Genomic DNA, 25,043 nt, shown 5'->3' on the forward strand with positions numbered 1-25,043 from the left:
GGAACCTGGATCGGCATTTTGGCTAGTGCTGAAAAGAATTTTCCCCAAGTGGAGTGTGTAAGTGAGTTGCCAGGCCAACCTTTTTGAGAGCAGAAGCATGTCTTTAGAGAAGCTGCTGTTCCAGAGAATGCTTCGCTGAGCTGGCTCGTTCTTCCTTCAATTAAAGGCCAATTTGTCTCTTTCTTTAAATCTCTTTTTCCTTGTTTGGAGCAGCGTGCTACAGGTCACTTAGGGAGGCTTGATCTACTGCTCTACAAAATAGAGTATCTCTTAAAGCAGAATTTACCAATGGATTAAGTGATAGAACTGAAAAATCCAAGTTTCTGTTATAAAATCTCTAGTCACGGAGTTACTCAAGTATGGGACAAGAGATCAGAGACCAATGTATTGCTTTGAAATAATGGCTCCATTATCATAAAACCATGTGTAGATTTTGAAAAAGCCACCAGAGAATAGAATTTTTGTGAACAATGTTGCCCAGGATGCTGTCTGTGAAAATGAGGTGCTTCTCGAGCCAACACCTTCAAATCCTCAAGACTTTCCAGCACAATTGACAACTGTGGATTTTATCTTTTCGTTCACTTCTTCGCTAGAGATCATAAAGCATAAAAGTTATTTTAAAACATTAAATGGAAAGGACATAAAATTACTTATACTGCTGCCATCTGGATAAGAGGTTATAAATATTTGGAATAATTATGTTTATTATTTTGTAACCATATTTGACAACCAAATATAGAATTAAAAGGAATCTTTTAGGTTTCTATTAACCCGACTGAACGACACATATGAAGTAAGTATATTACCAAAATATCAGTTGTAAAGAATCTAAATTTATGATTTGAGTATTTATCATTTGAATCTATCAAATTATCTCTGATTAATTACTTATCTATTTCATCTTTTACTCTATTCTATTCAATGTTGTAATCACTATCATTTTAATAGATATATTTTAGTATGGAACTGATCATATTCTAAAGATATCTGTAAAGTATTCATGTTTAAAAGCATAAACATATTTCTAAATTATAGAAGAGTTATTATGAAGTCTAAATTGCCCTCCCAAAATACTATCTTGCAGATGTATGGGGTTATCTATTTTCTAGACTCTCACCAATGTGTTTCAGCATTATTTTCATTTTGTTAATTAGGTGAAAGATCTGCTTTTTACTCTACTGTGCTCAGGTATTACTTCTAGCTTTGTGCTCAGGACATTATATGTGGTACAGGGTATCAACCATGCCTGCCACATGCCAGGCAAACACCTTACCCTTTCCCTGTGCTCTTTCTAGCTCTTCATCATCATTTAAATAACAAATAAAATATAATATTGCTTAATATTGCTTGACTTTGATTTGCATTTAAAAATTATTCTATCTGAATAGACTGAACTTCTGGTCTCAAGAATTGAACTTGAGACCAGACTGAATAGACTAAACTTCTGGTCTCAAGAGTTATCAACAACACTATAGAGTGCTGACTGCAGAGTACAGGTGACTGTAGATACTTTCCTCCTTTGTTGGGTTATTTTACATAATTTATCATAAGTAATAGGGCTTTATGCATGCACAACATTTTCCACTAGAGTGTCTAAACAGTCAACCTCTTCTTACTCGCCCCCCAATCCACACCTTGGCAAGCTCAGTTCTTAGTACCTTTGTTTTCTCTTGCTATGTTTCTTTATATCTATTATATAGGAGAGGTCATTCTGTTTCTGTCCCTCTTCTTCTGATAGACTTCATTGAGCATAAAGCCTCTTCCCTACCCTCAGTTACATCCATGTAGTGGAAAATTGTATGATTTTCTTTTTTTCTTATAGTCAAGTAGTTTTTCATTCTCTCTCTCTATAGAAATATATAGAAACTATTATATATGTGTGCATATGTATGCATACACACAAGTATATATATACTTGTGTGTGTATATATATATGTGTATATATATACATATATATACACTCCAGTTTCTTGATCCAGTCATCCGTTCTTGGACATTTGGGTGTTTAAAGATTTTAGTTATAGGGTCAGTGTGATAGCACAGAGATAGAGTATTTGCCAACCCAGATGGGCCAGGGTTTAGTCCCTGTCATTTCATATGGTCCTCAGAGCCTGCCAGGAGCTATTTCTGAGCATAGGGCCAGGAGTAACCCCTGAGTACTGCTGGGTGTGGCCCCAAAACCCGCACCCAAAAAATATTTTAGTTATAGTAGATTGTGTTGCAAATAACAGTGAAATGCATTTGTCTTTCCTGAATAGTTTTTGGGTCCTTAAATTAGATGTTAAGGAGTGGAATTGCCTGGATCATATGGTTATTACGTTATGACTTTTTGGATAAGTGTCCATACAATTTTTCAAAATATCTGAACAAATTGACATTCTTATCAGCAGTGACGAGGATTCCCTTTTCCCTACAGCCAGGCCCACAATAAAAAAAAAAGTTGTTTTTGTTCTTTGTAATATGTGCCAGTCTCATTGGTGTTAACTTATTGTTGTTTTACTTTGAATTTTCCTAATGATAAGGGATGCAGAATATTTTTTCATATACCTATTGGATATTTGTCTTCACTGGAGAAATGTCTGTTCATCTTTTCTCTTTGTTTTTGTTTTTTGGTTGATTTTATGGATTATTTTTTGTTTTTGTTTTTGGTCCACCCTCAGAGACAATCAGGGGTTAGTCCTGACTCTGTGCTCAGTTATCACACTTGGCAGGCTCAGGGGACATATGGAATGTTGGGGATTGAACACAAGACTGTCCTGGGTGGGTCCCAGGTCTGTAGCGTGCTGGGCAAACTCCCTAGGGGAATGCCCTACTGCTGTGCTATCATTCTGGCCTTTCTTTCCATTTTTGGATGCTGTTGAATAATTTTATTTTCTTTAAGTTTTACAAATATGTATATCTTAAATATTAACTGGTTTTTAAAGGAGTGTTGGTAAATTATTTTCTTCTAGTATATGGCATCTTTATTTCTGTTTATTTTCCTTTTCTAGTGCAGAAGCTTTTGAATTTGATATATTTTTATTTATTTGTTATTTCCCTTCCTGTTTGTTTTGCTAATGACATTTAACCAAAGAAGATGTCTTCAGATTCATTGTCATGAAGGGTTCTGCCTCTATTTTTCTCAATATATTTTATGCATTCAGATCTGATTGAAAGTTTTAATCTATTTTAAATTGACTTTTGTGCATAGTGTGAGATAGGGATCTAAGTTTATTTATTTTTTTACAAATAGCTGATAATTTTCTCAGCAAGTTTTTTTGTTTGTTTTGTTTTTGAATCCCACCACAGCCCAAGTCACATTTAAAACATATGCACTTTCTGCTATGCTATCACTGTGGCTTCTCTCCACACTTGTTAAATATGCTTTTCTTGTTTTACTTCATACTCTGCTTTTTGTCAAATGTGAGGTCCATATATTTGAGTCTCTGTCACTGAGCATTCAATTCTATTCTACTGGTCTGGATGTCTTTATTTCAGTACTATGTTGTTCTGATTACTAAGGCTTCATAGTATAATTCAAAGTTCAGAGAGAGAAGCCTACCATTTTCTTCTTTTCTAGACCTGCGTTGGTTATTCAGGAGAATTTATTAGTAGTATAAATTTCAATAGCATTTGGCCTATGTATTTTTGGCCTATCTTTTTATCATAATTTCATTTTATATGGATAGGAACTTGGGTAAGATTGTCAATTTGACAATAGTAATCTTTTCAACCCATGAACAAATGATGTGCTCCCATTTAATGTTAATTTATAATTTTTGGGTGGGCCACACCTGGTGATGCTCAGGGGTTACTCCTTTCTATGCCCTCAGAAATCACTCCTGGCTTGGGGGACCATATGGGATGCCAAAGGATCAACTGCTGTCCTTCCTAGGTCAGCCACATGCAAGGCAAATGCCCTACTATTCTGGCCCCTATTTTTTTTTATTTTTTAATAGTTTAGTAGTGACTTATACAACTCTATCAACTTTGTTTGTTTTTGGGTCACACCCAGTGATGCTCAGGGGATACTCTTGGCTATGCACTCAAAGTCACTCCTCACTTGGGGGACCATATTGAATGCTGGGGATCAAACTGAGATCTGTCCTGGGTCAGCCGTGTGCAAGGCGAATGCCCTATCACTGCATTATTGCTCTGGCCCTCAAGTTTTTGTTTTTGTCTTGTTAAGCTAATTACTAGGTTCTTATTTTCTTTCTTATTTTTTTAGTAAAATTGTGAATGAAATATTTTATGACTTATTTTTTATTTAAAAAAATGTCTCACATAGTTGACAAAGTTGATCATAATACAGGTTTCCAGATAAGTGAAAGCAAAGTTATTGGAAAAAATGGAAAGAAAAGAAAGGAAGAGAATTTAAAAAAAGAAAGTAAAAAAATGTATAGTAGCAAGCTCATTTGTGAAAATTATTGTATCACATCACACAATTAAATTCTTAATATAATGCAGAAGGTTTAGTAAGCTCTTGTTATATGTACAGTCTGTTATATTGAGCTATTTCTTTAGGGACAACATTATCAAACAAATGAATTTGTTCAGAAATCCAAAGCTATGATACTACGAATTTTAGGGATATATACTCAGGTGCAGTATAAAGATGTCTCAAAAATCTTAAGAATTGAGGTAAAGCTTGGAATCTATCCCAGCTGTTCTCAAGGATTACTCCTGACTGCTCAGGGATCATTGATTTGGTAGCACTCGGACCATATGGGTTACCCAGGATTCCAACAGGGGTCAACTGCATGCAAAGCAACCACCTAATCCCTCTAAAGAATTAATATGTGTATTTTAATTGTATTAATTCCATTCATATATTTTCCAGTTTCTAACTTTTATTTAAACTTCTAAATTATTACAGAGAAAAGCAATCCTTGTGCTGAGAGCACTCAGTATCAAGAAATGAGTTTGGAATATGGTTACTTTTTTGCCTATTTCCTCCTATTTTATTGCCTATTTTTTTGCCTATGACCCAGAATCCTCTTAACTACTTTGTGATTCCTGACATACTACTTAGTTGACGATGACTTAAGATCAGAGATAGAGAAACTTAAAAATTTTTGTTGGAAAGTAGCAGAGAATACTATAACCTTACTTTGTATCATCAATGCGAGACCGAACAATATGACTTTAAGCAGAATAATGTGCAAGAAAACAAAGTATTTTAATAGAAACACATTTAAAAATTTTTAAGATTTGTGATTTACAGTACTGCTGATGAAATTTTAGTCTTACCATGTTATGACAGCATTTCCACTACAAAAGTGTTTATCTCTCCACCATCCTCTCACTCCTCTATTTCTCTCACTACGTAGACTCAGGTCTATAGCTGACTTTCAGTATATTCTATTACTGGCTGTTTGTATATTCTTACTATGTTCCTTTATACTCTATATATTAGGAAGTCACTCAATACTTGTACTTTTTCTATGACTCACTGAACTCTAGAGGTAGATGACAAGATGTGGAATCCATAGGTCACATAGAAACTCAATTATTAAAATTTTTAACTTAAAGCATTGTGATTTACAATGATAAAGTTATTCCTTTTTTGAGTTTTAGACATACAATGTTTCAGCACCAATCCCACCTCCAATGTCAATCTCCCTCCACCAATGTGCCATCATACCAGGCCAGGCCACCCCTCTCCCCAGCCTGCCATCATAACAGCCATGTTTTTGTCTTTGTTTTTCTTTTGTTTTGTTTGTTTTGTTGTTGTTTGTTTGTTTTTGGGACACATCTGGCAGCGCTTAGGGTTAATCCTGGTTCTACGCTCATAAATTGTTCCTGGCAGGCTCGGGGGACCATATGGGATGTTGGGATTTGAACCACCATCCTTCTGCATGCAAGGCAAACACCCTACCTCCATGCTATCTCTTCGGCCCCAACAGCCATGTTTTATTTTTTTCTCTTCATTTTTTTAATATTTTTTATTGAAACACCTTGGCTACAAACATGATTGTGGTTGGGTTTCAGTCATATCAGATGACACTCCCCCATCCCAGTGCAACATTCCCATCACCAATGACCCAAATATCCCTCCTCCCCTCCCCGCTCCTACCTGTACTCCAGACAGGCTTTCCACTTCCCTCATATATTCTCAATGTTAGGATAGTTCACAAAGTGCTTATTTCTCTGACTAAACTCATCGCTCTTTGTGGTGAGATTCATGAGGTCTGCTGTAACATCCAGCCCTCCTCTCTTATGTCTCTGAAAATTGTTGAGAAATGTCTTTCATTTTTCTTAAAACCCATAGATGAATTAGACCATTCTCCGTCTTTCTGTTTCTCTCTGACTTATTTCACTCAGCATAATAGATTCCATGTACATCCATATATAGGAAAATTTCATGACTTCATCTTTCCTGTCGGCTGCATAGTATTCCATTGTGTATATGTAACACAGTTTCTTTAGCCATTCATCTGTTGAAGGGCATCTTGGTTGTTTCCAGAATCTTGCTATGGTAAATAGTGCTGCAATAAATATAGGTGTAAGGAAGGGGTTTTTGTACTGTATTTTTGTGTTTCTAGGGTATATTCCTAGGAGTGGTATAGCTGGATCATATGGGAGCTCAATTTTCAGTTTTTGGAGGAATCTCCATATCGCTCTCCAAAAAGGCTGAACTAGTCGGCATTCCCACCAGCAGTGGATAAGAGTTCCTGTCTCACCACATCCCCACCAACACTGCTTGTTCTCATTCTTTGTGATGTGTGTCAGTCTCTGTGGTGTGAGGTGGTACCTCATAGTTGTTTTGATTTGCATCTCCCTGATGATTAATGATGTGGAGAATTTTTTCATGTGCCTTTTGGCCTTTTGTATTTCTTCTTTATCAAAGTGTCTGTCCATTTCTTCTCCCCATTTTTTGATGGGATTAGATGTTTGTTTGTTTTTTGTAGAGTTTTGTCAGAGGCCTGTATATTTTGGATATTAGCTCCTTATCTGATGGGTATTGGGTGAACAGCTATGTTTTTAAGTTTGTTTGTTAAAGTTGGCTTTCATGATTTTATTGTTGTTTACTCCTTGGCTTTCAATGTTGTTGATTTCCCTGTTCTCTCTCCTTTCTTTCTTTCTTTCTTTCTTTCTTTCTTTCTTTCTTTCTTTCTTTCTTTCTTTCTTTCTTTCTTTCTTTCTTTCTTTCTTTCTTTCTTTCTTTCTTTCTTTCTTTCTTTCTTTCTTCTTTCTTTCTTTCTCTTTCTCTCTCTCTCTTTCTTTCTTTCTTTCTCTCTCTCTTTCTCTTTCTTTCTTTCTTTCTCTGTCTTTCTTTCTTTCTTTCTTCTTTCTTTCTTTCTTTCTTTCTTTCTTTCTTCTTTCTTTCTTTCTTTCTTTCTCTCTCTCTCTCTTTCTTTCTCTCTCTCTTTCTTTCTCTCTTTCTTTCTCTCTCTCTTTCTTTCTCTCTCTCTTTCTCTCTCTCTTTCTCTCTCTCTCTTTCTTTCTTTCTTTCTTTCTTTCTTTCTTTCTTTCTTTCTTTCTTTCTTTCTTTCTTTCTTTCTTTCTTTCTTTCTTTCTTTCTTTCTTTCTTTCTTTTTTTCTTTCTTTCTTTCTTTCATTGTTTTTGGGCCACACCTGACAGCACTCAGTGGTTACTCCAGACACTGAGCTCAAAATCACTCCTGGAAGGCTTGGGAGACCATATGGGATGCTGGTGATTGGGCCTAGGTCCATCCTGGGTCAAGTGCATACAGGCAAATGCCCTACATCTGTGTTATCACTTTGGTCCCTTCTTGTCTTTTCTTAACACCACCTATGCACTGTAGTTACCTTGAGTAATGTCCCCTGCTATTTCACATCTGTCTTTCTCTATTCTATTTCTCTCCTTTTCCTCACACACTTTGGAGCCAAGAGTGTTAGATCTCCATTTAAAACATTGTGTTCCTCCATGCAGTTATTATAAATACCACATATAAGTGATATCATCTTATATTTCTTCTTCTTCTGGCTTAACTCACTTAATATAATATCTTCCACCAATGTTGCAGCAAATTGCATGACTGCACCATTTCTTACAGCTATGTAGTCCATTGTATCTATGAACCACATCTTCATGATCTATTCATCTGTTGTTGGGTATCTAGGTTGGCTACAGTTCTTAATTTTTTGAGACATCTTCATACTGTTTTCTAGAGAAGATGAGCTTAGATGATTATTTCATCAGCAGTGGTTGAATGTTTCTTTTTTGCCATATTTGTCTTAGCACTGTTTCTACTCTTTTTAATTTGTGCAAATCTTACTGGTAGGAGGTGATATTCCATTGTTGTTTTGAAATGCATTTCTAAAATAGTGATGATGGGAATTTTTTACAAACACCTGTATATTTTTATATTTTCTTTGAGAAAATATCTATTTATCTTTTTTTCCCCATTTTGCTTTTTTTTGGTAAATATTTATGAGTGCTTTATAAATCTTAGATTTTTATCCTTTGTCTTATATCTATTGAAAAATAGTTTTTCCCAGTCATTAGAATGTCTTTTTATTTACGCATCATTTCCTTCACAGAATAATAGTTGTTTTGTTTAGGGTTGTTCAGAAAAAAAATATTGTAACTAATGTTATGATAAAATGAAATTGAACAGAAGATGTTATTCAAGAATTATTTGTACCCATAAATGACATGTCTGAAGATAAGACTTGAAAATAAACTTGAGCTACCTCATAAAGAGTCTTCAATGCCAGGAATTTTAGACTCTGCTCCATCAATCATAGGGAGCTCTTGAGTTTTGAGTGACTTGGAGTAAACTGTGTGTCAGAGTACCCAGAAGGTGGCACCATTGTCACATATCTTTAGTCCGAATACTATTTTGCTGCAGCTTGAGTTTTACTGGTTCCCCTACTTGTGGAAATCTACCTTTTCCAGAGCATTCAGAGTCAAATTGTCTAAATCATTAAGTGTACACCAATGGGGTGAATTTTCCTAAAATTACAAGAAGTTTTACACAGCTGCTCTTCCTTTCTCTCCTAGTTTATATTGTTCATTCCTCGTGCTTTTGTTCATGTGTCTCAGCATCCCAGAAAGCTGGCCTTTAAATGAAGAGTTTGTGCAAAATCCCATGGCTTGTTCTGGAATTTAAATTAAGAATGTAAAATATGACACAAATTTCTTCCAGTTCAGTGCCTCATCATATGTATCAGGTTAGACCTAATGATGTTTCTGACAATTAATTTTGGTCTATTGAACATATATTGGTTAAGTGATTTCCAGCTCTGTAAATACTAGTGTGAAAATGTCATTGTGAATGAGGAACACACATGGAATTATTTATCAAACTATGATTTATTTTACCTTGATCAGTTGTATAGTGGTAAGTCCAAATAATTTTATATTTACTCATTAAATATTTTATATAGATTAATTGGTACTGATAGAATATAGGCTATAGGATATATTGAGATAAATGAATCAACTTAAGAAAACCCTCCATTGAGTTAAGTGATATTTTTAGAATTTGTATTATCTTTTGCCATTTAATTCAATTTATTTGAACATCTCTACTTAGATTTTTGTTTTAATCAGGAAAAAATATGAGAATCCAAATGTTTTTTTTTTTTTTTTTTTTTACTGAGAACTCAATAGAACCATTCTGAAAGACAGCAAGGCACATGTTTGTAGTTGAAAATCTGGCAGCAAGGAGCTTGAGTGTTGATGGTCAAGATGTTCTGGTTCAGAAGTTAGAAAATAAATAATTCCTGAGAGGAAGGATTCTTCAGCTCTGGGCAGCTGATACGGCAATAAAATAAATAGGCAGTAAAACACACTTCCTGTTTTGAGAGTTCACATTTCATATTGGCAAAGCGCATCTCTTAAATTCAATCTCATGCTTCCATAAATAAACCTGGCACCTTTTTAAACACTTTTCCATCTGCTCCAATATGAGGAGTGCATTATTGAATGCACCTCAGGGAGTCCCAGCAACGGGAAAAGACTACTTGTGAGGAACACACCATTGCAGTTGGCCTTGGCCCAGAGAAGCCATCAGGAGAGTGTTTGCGTTCAAATCATTGTAACCAGACCCTGATGGTGTTTCCCCACCTGATCTGCTTCCCCTTGAGGTTGTCATGGTTGAAGCTTTGCACCAGGAGGAGCCAGGAATGATGTGAGGTGAGTTAGGCATGTTTTCAGGATTCTTTTCTCTTTTGTACTACTTGGGTATGTTTAGAGCCAATATTGACACCTTGATCCAACATGTTAATCCTGTTTCCTAGGATAGATTGAATAAAAAGCCCATTACCCAACCATCACCCATCTTTGTCTGGTGTGAAGACAATAAAGGACTTTGAGGGCTTCTAAGATTTCTGATAGTTTACCTCATGCTTCTCTCCTTAGAGGTTGCAAGCATTAAAAGTAAGTGTCACAAAAGAGGCTGTTGGTGTTAATTGTGTGATATTTGACAAGTAGGAAGATCATTGTGTTCTTTGAAGAAAATCCATGATGTAAACTGTGTGGTTTCTGATACCATAAGACTAATAAAAAATAATATTTATGTTTATTTTTTAAACTTATTTAAAGAAAATGTATCACATAGTTGACATAACTGATCATAATACATTTATTTCCGGATGACAGAAAGCAAAGTTATTAAGAAATAGATAATAAAAATTAAAAAATAGAAAAAGAAGGGGAGAGATTTTATTAGTTATATTTATGAAAATTATTGTATCACTAATAAAGTCGTTAATACAATAGCCTAAGATTTAGTATGCTCCCTTTATTTTTTCTTTAGAGATTGAAGATACACTAAAAAAATGTGTGTGTGTGGCAGCTGTCATTTGTTTAGGCACAACAAAATATGGAAGAAATTGGAAAGAAAGACCTTTGGCCTAAAAAAACAGGAAGATCTTACCCTCAAAGTATCTAGGCTCCAGGCATACTCCGTTGTCCAATCCCCTGGTCATTCTTGGTGGTCAGCTCTTTAGCCTCACAGTTGCTGCTGTCAGGTTTCTGTAGTTAGAGATCTTGGTTTCTGTACAGGTCCTATGTCAAAGACTGGGTGGTGTGTAGTGTCTTCTGGTTCTGTTTTACCAACAGTTTGCATTGCAGAGAATCTTGCCCTAAAAGCAGACTATTGCTGTTGCCTGGTTTTCAGGGTAATATAAGAACTGTCTTTGGAGTAAGTCATTGCTATGGCAGTAGTGGGGCCTCCCTTGGTAGAATTTGTGTTCCTGGTGCTGGTGTGGGAAACCATGTTTGGTTCCTTAGGTGGTATTTTTGGTTCAGGGGTGAATGGTAAATGTCCAATCAACTGGAGTCTAAGCCAAGTCATTATGCGAAATGTTTAGGGTGTAAGGTCCTACAGAAGTATATGGGAAAAATTAACAGATGCAAACAAGTATTTGTGTTTATTATTTGAAATTTTCAGATAACCTGAATGAAACTAGGACTAGGACTGGTAACTGAGAGAGGGAGTTAACTTTTAATATACACCTTCACTACTGCTATTTTATTCAATATGGATACTTTCCTAAATTAATTTTTTGGGGGGTCACACCCGGCAGCACTCAGGAGTTACTCATGGCTCTACGCTCAGGAATCTTTCCTGGCAGGCTTGGGGAACCATATGGGGTGCCGGGATTTGAACCACCGACTTTCTGCAGGCAAGGCAAACACCTTACCTCCATGCTATCTCTTCGGCCCCTCCTAAATTAATTTAAATCATGTAATTTAACCTCTAGAGTGAGCCTTAGAGAAAATTTTATTATTTCTAACTTATAATAATCAGATCAGAAATCCAATAGTCAAACTCAAAAGCACCTTTAATTACAAGTCCCATCATCTCATGTGCCTTCCCTTAATGGGATTGAAGGCTCTACTCATATTTTAATTTTGCAATTCCACCACCTTGTCAGAGTTCAAGTATTTTAAAATAGAGGTAAAGCATGCCTTTAAAATCCAAGAAATATAGTGTTAATGGAGCATCCACTAATAGAGCCTATGGCTCCAAAATGAGGGTCTGGTGAGACGCAGGTCTGGAAGCACAGGTTAACGCAGGAAATAATCCACACAGTGAAGACATACAAGAACAAGTTCAGGAAATCCAGTGCTCAAGCAAGGAATTCAAACACCCAAGCTTTTTGTTCTTATGATGGAATACAGATAAGTGGAAGAAGACCGAAGAATGAACCTCTGCCTTCATCAAAACTTTAATTTTATTGACAAGAATCAGGACTCACTCTAGGGTGGGAGAATACAAAGTAGGGAACAATCCAATATACCATCACCAGATCAAACCCTAGGGTAATGTACAAATATTGATAGGGTAGGATCAGTAACTCAACAGTATAGTAAAGAATTTGCTGGGCTCCCTTCATATGGAGTTAGAGGCAGAAACAGTATCTGAATGTTAAGGCTCCAGTACACAGTTTTTCTAAGTCCAAATAGATCTGTAAATGCCAACCATCCTGAGCACCAAAGGCCAGGCTGAAAAAAAAAAAAAAAAAGAAATCTCTGCCTCCTCTGCAGATAAGCCCTGTTCTGCTATCTGAGCCTACATGCACATTCCTCTAATTTGCTTTTGAGCACACCCTACACCATTCCATCTCATTTCTTGGAATCCAGCATGTCACTCATGTGCCAAGCTGAAGTATGGGCACCAATAGTTGGGCATTTCCATAGTGAATATGAAACAGAAGGACTTAGGACTTGGTGCAAAATGAATTTCTTGAAAGACAGTGATAGGTCAACCTATGAGCTCACTCTAAAAATATTATTATCATCTTGCAGTTTAGACTGTAATTAGATTGGATTATGATTAGAAGTGGTTTTCAGCAACATAGGATCCCTTATCCCCTGACAACATAGGGCTGGCTTTCTCCTGGAATATCTGGAATGATAAGCACACTCAAATTGAACTTGACCCTTGGTATTCCATCTTAGTTTCAGAAGTTTTCTCCTTTGAATTTTTTCCTTTGTGAAATAAGTTCCTTAAACTCCTGGCTGCTGATGAAATAGTCCAAAGAGAGTTTTTGGATTGCAGATTCCAAAACAGGATGCTTTGAGATAAGGAAATAAAAAAAAAAACCTTGTCATTACAGACACAGAGAAAGTTGCCTGTATTTCATCTAACTCTCACAATGTTTGCTAAAATAAAAGAGAAAATAGAAATTTACACTGCTTTGCAGAGGACAGAAAGATGAAATCTGATGTCGTGTTCTCTAACTAGCCAACACTATCAACTTGATAAACTTATTCTTCTCACTAACTATCAGTTTCTTCATCTGATTTAAGGAATACACTGACATTTTTCTTGGACAAGCTTCAGATATTCCTCATCTTGCTAGGTTGAGTAGTTATTATTGTATTTGTCTCTGTCATAAGCAAAAATCCCTTAAAATTACAAATTTATTTTGTATTTTACCTATTCCACATTCCACTTTAACATATATATATATATATATCAATAAGAATATATATTTTTATTTGAAGCACCATGATTCACAGTTTGTTAATTATAGGGTTTCATGTGCATAATGTTCCAATACAAAACTTTCCAGCAGAGTGTCTGTCTCCCTCTATGAATGTCCCACCATTTCCTTCTATCATCTTTAGATTCTAGCTCCAACTTTTGGAAATCTCAGTTCTATAGACCATCTCTCAGTTTCTATTTTTTTGAGCATTTGTTTTCCCATAGAATGTTTTTGGATATCTCATAAATAATAACAATCATTTTGTACCTCTCTGTCTCTTCTGATTGACTTTATTCAGCATCATAGCTTTCATTCCACGCACACAGCAGCAAATTATATGGTCTTATTTTTTATTATTGCAGAGTAGTAGCCTACTCTATACATAAATACATATATGTATCAGTTTCTAATCTAGCTTTTTTTCTTTATGTTCTTGAATGCTCAAGTTGTCCACAAATCTTTACAATTGGGGGAATCACAGTATTTTATGTCTTTTATGTCTTTTATGATATCCCTAAGATCTGGAAATAGTTCATAGAGTTAAAAATAGCCTACATCTCAGGTAATGTCTACCCAGAAAACCTGTTCAATGCTTCTCCAATTTTCCAGAGGACCATATAGAGTGGTCTTCTACTTATGCCCTAACAGAATCTTCATTTAGTGACCCCTGAGTCCAAGAGACATAGTAAGTCTTGGCTATAGTTCTCAAAACTAGCTGTTAAAATTACCTGGACCTTAAAGGCAGTAGGTTACTTTTACAGTTATTTTGTATAGAGCTAGACTCTATGTTCAATTTCATCTCTACTCTATGATCCTGCCATGACTGGCATCCAGTTGATTCTGGCTCAGTCAAAGTGGATACTTACCCACATGCATGTCCTTTCAAATTATCTGCTTGACAGTCCTTCATATGTCTGATATACGAACAGCCACAGAATTTGGCCAGCAGAATAGCTGGCAATATTGTAAAGGATTTCATCAAGTGCCTAAGTAGCTGATTTCCTAGGGTCAAAGATAGGAGTATGGATAATTTAATGAGACATCTGTCAGTTGGAGAAGAAAGGGAACCTCAGAGGCAATTCCAATTCTATCATCTAAAACTACTTGTTGGATAGTATTGGGATTTAACTGAGTCTAATCTAACATTCTAGCCTCCAAAATTCTACAAGTTTAGGTAATACACAACTTAAGAAAATATTTTATTACATGGTGTTTATGTTGCTATTCAGTATTTGCTTTTATTTTACTAAGTATTGACATTTTTCTTCCTAGAAAGGAATTATCACTAGCTTTGAGCAGTTGCAGCAGTGATTTTGTTTTTATGGTACTAGTATCCCCCTTTATCGCCCTTTAATTTGCTTCTGGAATGATGCTACAATCAGACATTTTTTTCTTTTTGATCTTTGACTTTTCTTTTGTTTCTCATTTTGCCATTATCTTCTCTAGGTTATTTTTGCTTAGTTTGGTTATTGTATTATTTGAGTGATCTTGGCAATTTTACCATTTATTTCTATTGGAAGTTCTTTTGATTTATCACCATACATCATCAGGCACATTCTCTTTACTTCCCATGTCAATAGATGAATCCAAATTCATCAAAAGAGTTAGTTCTGAGGGGCAAATCATTCCAATTGATTTGCTCTCCTTTGAGTCTATAGAGATAAGGTTCTGGTAACTTGCCAGCCACCTCCACCATGGTTGCTTAAGCTATTATTTTATTTTCCTCAGAGTTCACAATATCATGATTCAGGTATCTTAAAGGTGGAGAAAACAACCTCCTGGAGAGCATTCCACATCTTCAAGGACTAGTGATAGGGCATGTCAGAGTCAGAGACATACCTCAGCCCATTGGACGAGAGCCTGGAGTGGCCAACATCTGTCCCATTCTGTAAGCAACCCCCTCCGCAGCTTTTAACATCCAGAGAGCATCAGCCCTTTTGATCCAAGAACTGCATCAAATCATTTCGACCCTTTAAGAAAGATATGTAACCTGGGCCAAGTGGAGCCAGATGAGATTTTTTATTACCAGAGCATAAAGCAATATTAAACGATGTCATGAGTTGCAGCCAGAACATCTGCTATTAAACCTTAGAAATCTGATTTATTCAAGCCTAGGAAACTGGCACTTAGCCCTCTCAAAAGCAATACCTGGTTTGGGGGGTAAGAAGACCAATTTGCCAGTTTTCTTTGTGATCATACCTCCATCTGATTCTTCTTCTCTCTGAGAGATGCTACTGTTCATTTGGGTACAAAAACTCACATGTTTTTCTATTTCACAGGGAAGTCTTTGCAACTTCAGAACTGCAACCAGAGAAAGCAGCCAGGTTGACATAGGTCGGACTAGTAGGCAAAAGGAACAGCACACATGGGATCTCTGGGGGACATCAACCCACCCAAGGAGTTGAAAAGCAAGTGGATCCTGGTGCCAATGGATAACTTACCCAAATTGTTTTAATATTTTTATTGGCTCTAATTTCTGCAGCTTTATGGGCAAAGTATTCTACTCCACACAGAGCACTCTCTAGACTTTGGGGGAAAATTTCTACTCTCAGATCTTGACTTCAACATTAGCGATAGAGTATTTCTTAGAAAAATATGGGTGTATGATCTCAGAGACATCATTATTTTACACAGACCAATGGAATAAGTGGGGGCTTATTATACTCTCTGGTCAGATTTAGACTTTCATCACCTGTGTGTTGAAGAGCATTAAAAGAAGCAAAATATTAGAGAGAAAAATCTTTAGAAATAGAAAAAATTACCAAAATAATATCATGACATTGGTTTGATTATCCCATTCATGTACATATTTATTCACTAATTACAAAAAAACATTTACCTGTATTTTGTCACGGTTTTATGTTTTGGGAGCTGTTAAGAAGAGACAATGCATTAAAGAAAAATGAGATGTTGTTTATAATATAGAAAACAGGAAGTTATATGTGATGAGAAAGCCATGACTGAGGGCTGAGGAAGTTAAAGAAAAAGTAAAGAAAATTCCAATAAAAAGGGTTTCAGAAAAATGTAGGTATGTGACTGTGCCTTGAGTATGAGAAGTTGTTAGTCCGATTAAATAAGCAATTATGATAACTGTAAAAGGAAGCCATTATGTGGCCCAAGAGATAGAATAGAGGATAGAGTGTTTGCCTTGCAGATGACCAGGGTTCAATCCTCAGAACACCAAGCCCACCAAAAATTATCCCTGAGTGTAGATTAGGAGTAAGTTCTGAAGACAATTAGGTGTAGTCTTTCAAAAAAATTTAGGGGGGCCTGGAGTGATAGCTCAGCAGTAAAGCTTTTGCCCTTGCATGAAGCTGGCCCAGGACAGACCTCCATTGATCCCCGAATCCCATATGGTCCCTTGGGCCAGAAGACATTTCTGAGCACATAGCCAGGAGTAACCTCTGAGTGTCACTGGCTGTGGCCCAAAAACCAACCAAACAACAAAAAAATAAATAAAAATAAATAAAGGAAGTCATGGCTGGAAACAAAGGCTAATTATGATGGAAAATAAGTATATTAGGTTTTGGCAAACTTTTGCAGCTGAAGAAAAATCATCATAGTCTGAGAGGAATCACTAGAAACAAAGGGAAAATTTAGGCTGAGGCTTTATATTAAAGGCAGTGAAGTGCCTGTGAAAGGCATATTCATCTGTGTGCAGCATACTGAGCATACAAACAGAACTGTATTTCAGGAAGATTAATCTAAATCCATGAATATCTTGACAGTATAGACACTGAGAAATAACCTGGTGAGAGATAACACAATCTGGAAACTAAAATGGTTGGACTTGAGAAGAGGGGGCACATGAAAATTTATAGCAGAAGAGTTGGCTGATAAGGCCTCACGAATGATGAACTGTGATCAAAAGAATCACAGATTGCAATCAGAGATTCACAAGTGCGAATTTTTTCCTCCTTATTCTCAGGACTACTTGAAATAAGTCACCAACTTCTCTTGCACCCTTTTCCTCTTTCCCAGCACTATACACATGCATGTGTTACTGAAAGTACAATGGGAGGGAGGGTTCAGCTAATCCCTCCCAGGTTGTGGCCAGTTGGGATAATATATGTGGAAACACTTCATAAAGTCTGAGAAACCCTCAGAAGTTCATTGTGGTTGAGTTACTACTTGGATGTGTGGGATGCACAGAAGGGAAAGCTCTCAGATGAATCTCAGGGTTTGGAACCAGGATGACTCTGAAGGTGGACAATCACATGTGAGAAAATGCAGGGAAAGAGGATGGGGGAAAACACTGACCCCATCACCCTATTTTCTCCAAATAAACTCCAGATGGACTGAGGATTTCACTGTGAACTTGAAACCACTGGAGGTATTTATAATGCAGCAAGTGGAGGAATTCTATAAGAATCCCAGAGAAGTAAAAAAGCCAAAAGGAAAATGTTGATATATTTGAGTACATTAGATCTACAACTTCTATGTAGCCAACTAAAAGTAAATAAAATCAGAAGAAAATAGCAAGTAAGGAGAAGTGTTTGCCAATCATCAACGATTATGACAGAAAATGAGGTTTGGAAATAAATAACATGTTTTACAGACCAATTAAAAAACACAGTAGCAAATAAAAATTTTGATAAATAAATTACTCAGGTAAGTTATGAAAGAAGTATAAAGAATAAACATTCAAAGAAAAAACAATTAGAATCTAATTACATATTAAAATAGAATGAAGTCTTTTTTAACTACAAGGTGTTCATAATCTTAAAGAGATTAAAATAACTCTTTTCTATGGAAGATTGTTTAAAGATTATTGTTATGTGCTGATGGGATAATGATAAATATAAACTATATTTATGTTTTTGTTGCTCAATTTTATACTATTGAGTATGTAAGAGGGAACATATTTTTTCATATGTCATTATTTCAAGAAGTATATAGACCAAATGTGGGATATAAGTGAGTCCATTTAAATATTGCATTATAATTCACATGAATAATCAAATAAAAAGATATAAATGCAAAATATTAGGTAAGCAAATTTTGATGCAGCTATAATATTTTTTATTTACTAAAACTAAATTAGACCTCTATTGGCATATAGGGTAATAGAGTTTTTTGTTTTCATATACACATAATGTGATGAGTATTGACAAAAGACCATGCTAGTCAATTTGCAGTATAGACATTTTTTCTTATACCTTGTGGTTATTTATTGGTATATTCCAATTATATTTCTGTAAAGCTGAAAAAGATTTTCAGAGAATGTTATATGGTGAATGTTATATAATATTTATCACCTGTATTTAAGTTAAAACTTCTAAATTATCATCCAATAAAATATATCTATATCTATATTATTACATAATATATGTCTGATCAGATATTTATCAAAATGTTTCCAGTATCTTTTTCCAAATTATCATAATTCTGGTGTGATTTTTCAATACATTTACAAGTTTTAAATTATTATTATTTAAATTTTATTTTCTGGGAATCATAATAATGTCTATATTGGTCCACTTTTAGTATATGTGCTGCTGAAGCAAGCACAAATTTCATTTTATTTATTAAAATATTTTAAGAAAGCCATCTTATCTTCAAATATATATATATATATATATATATATATATATATATATATAATCACTAAGAGAAGGAATCAAAGAAAGAGAGAGAAGAAGGGAGGGAAGGAGTAAAGTAGAAAAGAGGATGGCAGGGAAAGAAAATTCTATTCAAATGCATCTATGGAATTTTAATTTATGACAATATCTGCATGATGACACAGAGTGGTTAAAGCACATTACTTACAATTTTTAAGAATAAATCGTACACCAGGCCATACAGGAAGCACCAGATTTAGTGTTTAGAGAGCATTAGCATTGTGTTGCAGTAGGCAAGAAAGGACAGGGCAGAAAAGCAGTTCATGATTGGCTAGTATGGATGCTTTGGGTCTCTGAGCAACTGCTGCTGGGACAGAGGTTTGGTTAGGGCTAAGAGTGACTTGTATAAGATTTAGATAAAGAAAGTGGCAGGGGTCAGAATTAAGGATAGATTGAATTCCCAGCAAAAGTCATGTTTGCAAGCTAGAAATTAGCTAGTTCTGGAAAGAACAGTATCTCCATGGGCAGATATTGTCCTCGAGATGTCAATATGTCATAAAATTAAATACATGAGAAAAGCAGAAACAAATTCAGAGAGGGAGTGTGGGAACATTTGTGGGGCAAGGTGTTGAGTAGCTGAAGCGAAAGGATCTCAGAGGATAAGTGGAGGAACTTGTTCTGGTTTGAGGAAATTCAGTATCTCCTTCAAAGATTAGGCATGTGATCAAGTTGCTCAAACTTCTGTTATACTAAAAAAATAAAAGAAAACACTAAGGTTTTAAGATGGCTTTAATTTTAGCGAAAAAAAAGTAGTCTTTTCTTCTGAAAAAAAATAATATCAACAGTTTGGTAAATACTTTTTAAAGAATTGAGATAATTTTTAAAAGCCATAAGAGAAAATTTGACACCTTAACTTTTTAGATATTAAAAAGTAACTACTAGAGTCCATTCAGGTTGATAATAAAGTAAACTTTAAAAAAAAAAAAGATTAGTGGAGTTGAGTTTAATGTTGAATGTTTTCTAATTAACAAATAGGAGGTAGATTTTTTTTAAATCCTACTACACTTTTGTTTCTGGATCATACCCAGTGGTACTGAGGAGTTACTCCTGGCTCTGCACTTAATCACTTTTGGTGGGCTTGATGATCCATATGGGATGCATGGGAATGAAGGATCAGCCAAATTCAAGGCAAGGATCCTATTTGCTGTACTATCTCTCCAGTTCCACCAGATTTTTAAGGTTACTTCCTTTCATGAACTTAAGCCAATAATTAAATTTCAAATGCTTGGAAAGAATCAGTTTATGCATCAGGAATCAGCCTTTCTAGATGACACAACAAACCATGTTGCTTCCTTGTGCTTCAGTGTCTGCTCTAGGAACTGTCTTGAGTTATGTAAGTAGCTTCCTGATAGGCTCTTCCTTCTTTCCTGCTTTATAGTTAGATCACCCACTTCTCAACAAGGTAGTTCAGGAAGGACATGCCTTTTATCTAAATACTTACTTCAGAAAATAGTTAATAAAAATAGTTAATAGCACCTTTTCCCACAAACCCAGAAATAACTTGAAACCTGGGTATATCCTTGCGCACACTCACACACACACACACACACACACACACACACACACACACACACAATCATCACTTTCTCCAAGATCTATGTCCAGACTCCTCAGGAAATAGATCTATCTCCTAAATCTATATCCTCATTATTTTATGTTTTCCCTTAATGGGTTTAACAAAAACATTACAAAAAACTGCATGCATGAGATTCAAAGGGCAGGAAGTAAACTAATTAAGAGGCAAACAGATTATTCTGTTCTTTATTTTGTTAGAGATTTACCATGTGGTCTCTAGATGACCTATTAGCTTTGCTTTCTCTCTTCGTGCCTGGTTTACTAACTAGTGTCTCCAAATGCTTGAGTGAGGGCAGATGAAGGAGAGAGACATGAAACAGCCTCAGATGTCAACTGATTCCACATGACAGAGGCTGGCTGTGTGAGGCGATGAATGTGTTTTGTCGACAGCAGGCTGAGCAGTGCCAATATGGACATATTCAGAAAAACAACAGGCCAACATGATCATTTCTGTGAGTCTTGTCTTCTTTCCTTCCAAAGGAGCTTGGTTATTTACTCCTGATTTGGAGGAATTGATTTGGAGAATTGAGCAGGTCAGTGGTGTTGATTCACGTTTTCTTTAAAAATATTAGAATGTGTCTCCCGAAGAAGTCAGAAAGATTATTTGTTACCTTAAAAATATCTCAAGGTGTTTAAATAAAATATTAAAAAAATGAAGAAAACATCTTATACATTTGACCAAGGTTGTACATGACTTTCCTTCTCCATGAAGTGTCCATCATACGTAAGATGTCTGAAGGGTGACAGAAGGCTGGACTTTTATCTGTTTCCACACTAGCTTCTATCTGGAAATGAGGGAGCTAAGACAAGAAGCAGGAACACTGTGAAGACTGCCTTTAGTGCAACTTATACTTTCTTACCAAAAAATGAGTCAAATGGGAAAAAGAATTACTCACTAGTGGGAGGAGATTAATATCCATGTCATCTTTCCCCCAGCACCTGTAGTGGATTCATTGAAATTGAAAGTACATAAAAGAAAGCAGGAGTTGAACACACTGACATCCAAAGAAGAGATTTTGAAACTTCCTTCCCAGTTCAGTGGTTGTCTCACTCTTTGATATGTCTGCTAGATATCAACCCAAATCATCACTGTGTTATATGAAAAACATTTCTTGTTTGAGTCACAGATAATTTAGCTCTTATTTTCTTCAGTCACACATCATCTCTGTTCATTTCCATAGCACAACAGAATGATAATAACTAGTGTGTAATTTCTAGGCTTAGTCTGCTTCTGGGCTTCACACACTTCTCAAAGTCTGTACCTGTTTAAATGATATGTTTAGCAAAGAGCATGGCTGTGAGGCAAAAATATGGCACTGGCATTGGTGTTAATCTTGGACCTAGAGGGCCTTTGTTTTGCTGTTATTTTTGTCTTGGGGTGACATTTGACAGGTTAGGAAGACCAAATAAGATGCCAGGGATTAAATTCAGGTAGCAGCATCAAGGGACCCTTTTTAACCCATGTCAGTTCATGTGCCCTGAGAAGAGAATGGCTGTGAGGTCAGGAAGATGGCGCCTTTGGTAGTGGGTTCCTTTTAAACTCAGGTGGCTTTTTTTTTTGTTTGTTTTTTGGGCCACACCCGGCGGTGCTCAGGGGTTACTCCTGGCTGTCTGCTCAGAAATAGCTCCTGGCAGGCACGGGGGACCATATGGGACACCAGGATTCGAACCAACCACCTTAGTTCCTGGATCTGCTGCTTGCAAGGCAAACACCGCTGTGCTTTCTCTCCGGGCCCCAGGTGGCTTTTTTTTTTTTTTTAACCCAGGTCAGTTCCTGTGGCCCAATGAACCCACCACAACACATAAAAACCACCGCCATATAATAGTGCTTAAATAAAGATTTTATATTAAAAACAAAACAAAACACCACCATAGGCAAAATTCAATCACAATGGGAAAGCAACGTAGAAACCCACCATGCTTAGTGAATTAAGATGGTAGTTCTGAAGACACAACTAAAATCAGCCACCTAGATATCATCTCTGATAAGGACTTTAGAGAGAAAATGTTAAGGATGTTCAAAGAACTCAAAGAAATCCTGAAATGGACAGCCAATAAGACTCAAGAGATATGAGAGCAGTAATGAGAAAACTTCAAACAAAAATGACAGAGCTCATTGATATGGTTAACATAGTGCTTCCAAATCTAAGCCAGTCATGTTCTCCAATAGCTAGCCTCTATTCTCCCTTAATTTTTTTAATTGCCCCATACTCATTCTCCAAAACTTAAGCTATTGTTTAGTCCATTACCAGAGTTATTCCCCAAAAAATGTGATCATAGAAGACCCAATTAAAAAATGAAAGACACATCCTGGTCAGGAATCAGAGTTTACTGAAGTAATAAAGTTGTTCAAGTTACCTTTTATTATCTTATTTCTCTCTGAGTGGGTGGGGGATGTTATTCAAGGCTTTGGATTCCTTCTTGGGATGTCTTAATTTTTGTAAGTTTCAAATTTTCTAATCATTCTCTTTGTAAATCTGTTGGTTTGAATAGTTACCCTTCTTCGTTATACTAATATTATACCCTAATAAACTAATTACTAATCTCCCTTGCCAATGAGCTTGCTTTTACAAGTCCATGTTCCCTCTTGAACATATGACTAAGTGATCTGCATGAGCCCATTTACTATAAAACTCATAATATAAACAAATTCAAGATGGTACAATATTTTAAAATAATATCTTTTATGCTTTTTAGTAAAATCAAATGTTACTTACTGATTAGAAGTTTACCTAACAAGCTTCCTCTCTTTTTAAGACACTAAGTTAACTTGCAGTTCTTTTAGTTTTGTTTTATTTGGGGGCCACACCAGCAGTGCTCAGGTGTTACTCCTGGCTCTATGCTCAGAAATCACTCCTGGCAGTCTCAGGAGACATATGGGATGCCTGGGATTAAACCTGGGTCTGTCCTGGTTCAGCTGTGTGCAAGGCAAATGCTCTAACATTGTGCTATTGCTCTGGCCCTAAATTGCAGTTCTATGTGATCATGTATCTGATGATGTCTAGAATGTCATTAAAATCTTTGATCCCATGAAAATTATCTATGCATATCCATACTCCTTTCCTCTGCAAGTAGACTAAAGTAGCAGTCATGGAAAATTTGGAATGTGTGCATAAAATGATGAGGCTTTGTCCTCATTAACGTACTGCATAAAGGAGAGTTTCTGAGATATCCTTTGATGTCAGTAAATTGTTACATAACCAGAAAATAAACAAATGTATGTTGGTTCAAGTTATTGAAACCCCTGGATGGGTTGTTATAGCTACAAGTCATAAACTTACAGTATTAGATGAAGGGTATTTCATGATTTGTCATGATAATACCTGACTATATTATACTCCCATGCCTCTGGCTGTTTAACTATAAATCTGTGCAGATAAGTGCTCGCTTCGGCAGCACATATACTAAAATTGGAATGATACAGAGAAGATTAGCATGGCCCCTGCATAAGGATGACACGCAAATTCGTGAAGCGTTCCATATTTAAAAAAAAAATCTGTGCAGATAAGTGACAATATTCTTTTGATGTTCTACAGGCACCTTTGTTGGTATTACTTAAAATAATCCATACAGAGGCCAGAGCGGTGGCTCAGAAGTAGGGCATTAACCTTGCATGTGGCTGACCTAGGACATACCTCAGTTCACTCCCCTGATGTCCCATATGGTTCCCCCAGCCAGGAGTGATTTCTGAGCGTATAGCCAGGAGTAACCCCTGAGAATCACAGGGTGTGGCCCAAAGACTAAAAAATAAAATCTATACATTGTTGCAAAAGAAACACATTTTATTGAAGCAGTAGAATATTGAACTGTAGTATGGTTCTTGTCAAGAGACACATGCATATCATGCTAGACATTTAGTAATGTTGATTTTGGGGGGTGTTTTGATGGTGACAAGCATAGTAATCCCAATTGACAAAGACATATTGAGGAATTTGGGATGGAAGCTTCCTTAGTTGGTTATACAAAGCCAGGATAATTTTCTCTTAAGGAGTACCAAAATCCTCCAAGGAGTTTTAGAGTTAGACTCCAACATAGTAAGAGTTTAATTTTGTCATCAATGAGCTCATATTTGGCTAGACAAATCTTTGAGACAGTTTATATCAGAATGGTTCAGAAACACATCATAAAATAATTCAAATATTGATCAACAAACAACTAGAGAGAGAATGTGTTGCAGATGTCTCAGGAACCAGTAGTCAGTGAATTGGTTACTCAAATAGGTGACTATGTGGCTTAACGTTTTAGCTTGCATTCCCTGGAAGCTATCATGTCATATTGCCAAAAAAAAAACAACTATGATAATGTAAAAAGTCTACTGTTACACTGGGTCATAATTCAGGGATAAAAAATATAGGCAACAACTATTAATCAGTGTGGTGATTTCTAATTTCTTTTGGTATAATAACACAAGTTTTGCAAGTACTAATGTAGCTTATTGCCTAACCTTATAATGAAAAG

General features: G+C 35.9%; 1 non-coding gene across 1 annotated transcript; it reads left to right on the forward strand.

Moving 5' to 3' along the window:
* The first annotated feature begins 23,965 nt into the window (after window positions 1–23,965).
* Window positions 23,966–24,072, forward strand: LOC126025051 (U6 spliceosomal RNA). The gene has a single exon (XR_007501100.1). It is a non-coding gene; the product is annotated as a U6 spliceosomal RNA (small nuclear RNA).
* Window positions 24,073–25,043: the final 971 nt, after the last annotated feature.

This window comes from Suncus etruscus, chromosome 12 (assembly GCF_024139225.1).
Source record: "Suncus etruscus isolate mSunEtr1 chromosome 12, mSunEtr1.pri.cur, whole genome shotgun sequence".
Taxonomy (NCBI): Eukaryota; Metazoa; Chordata; class Mammalia; order Eulipotyphla; family Soricidae; genus Suncus; species Suncus etruscus.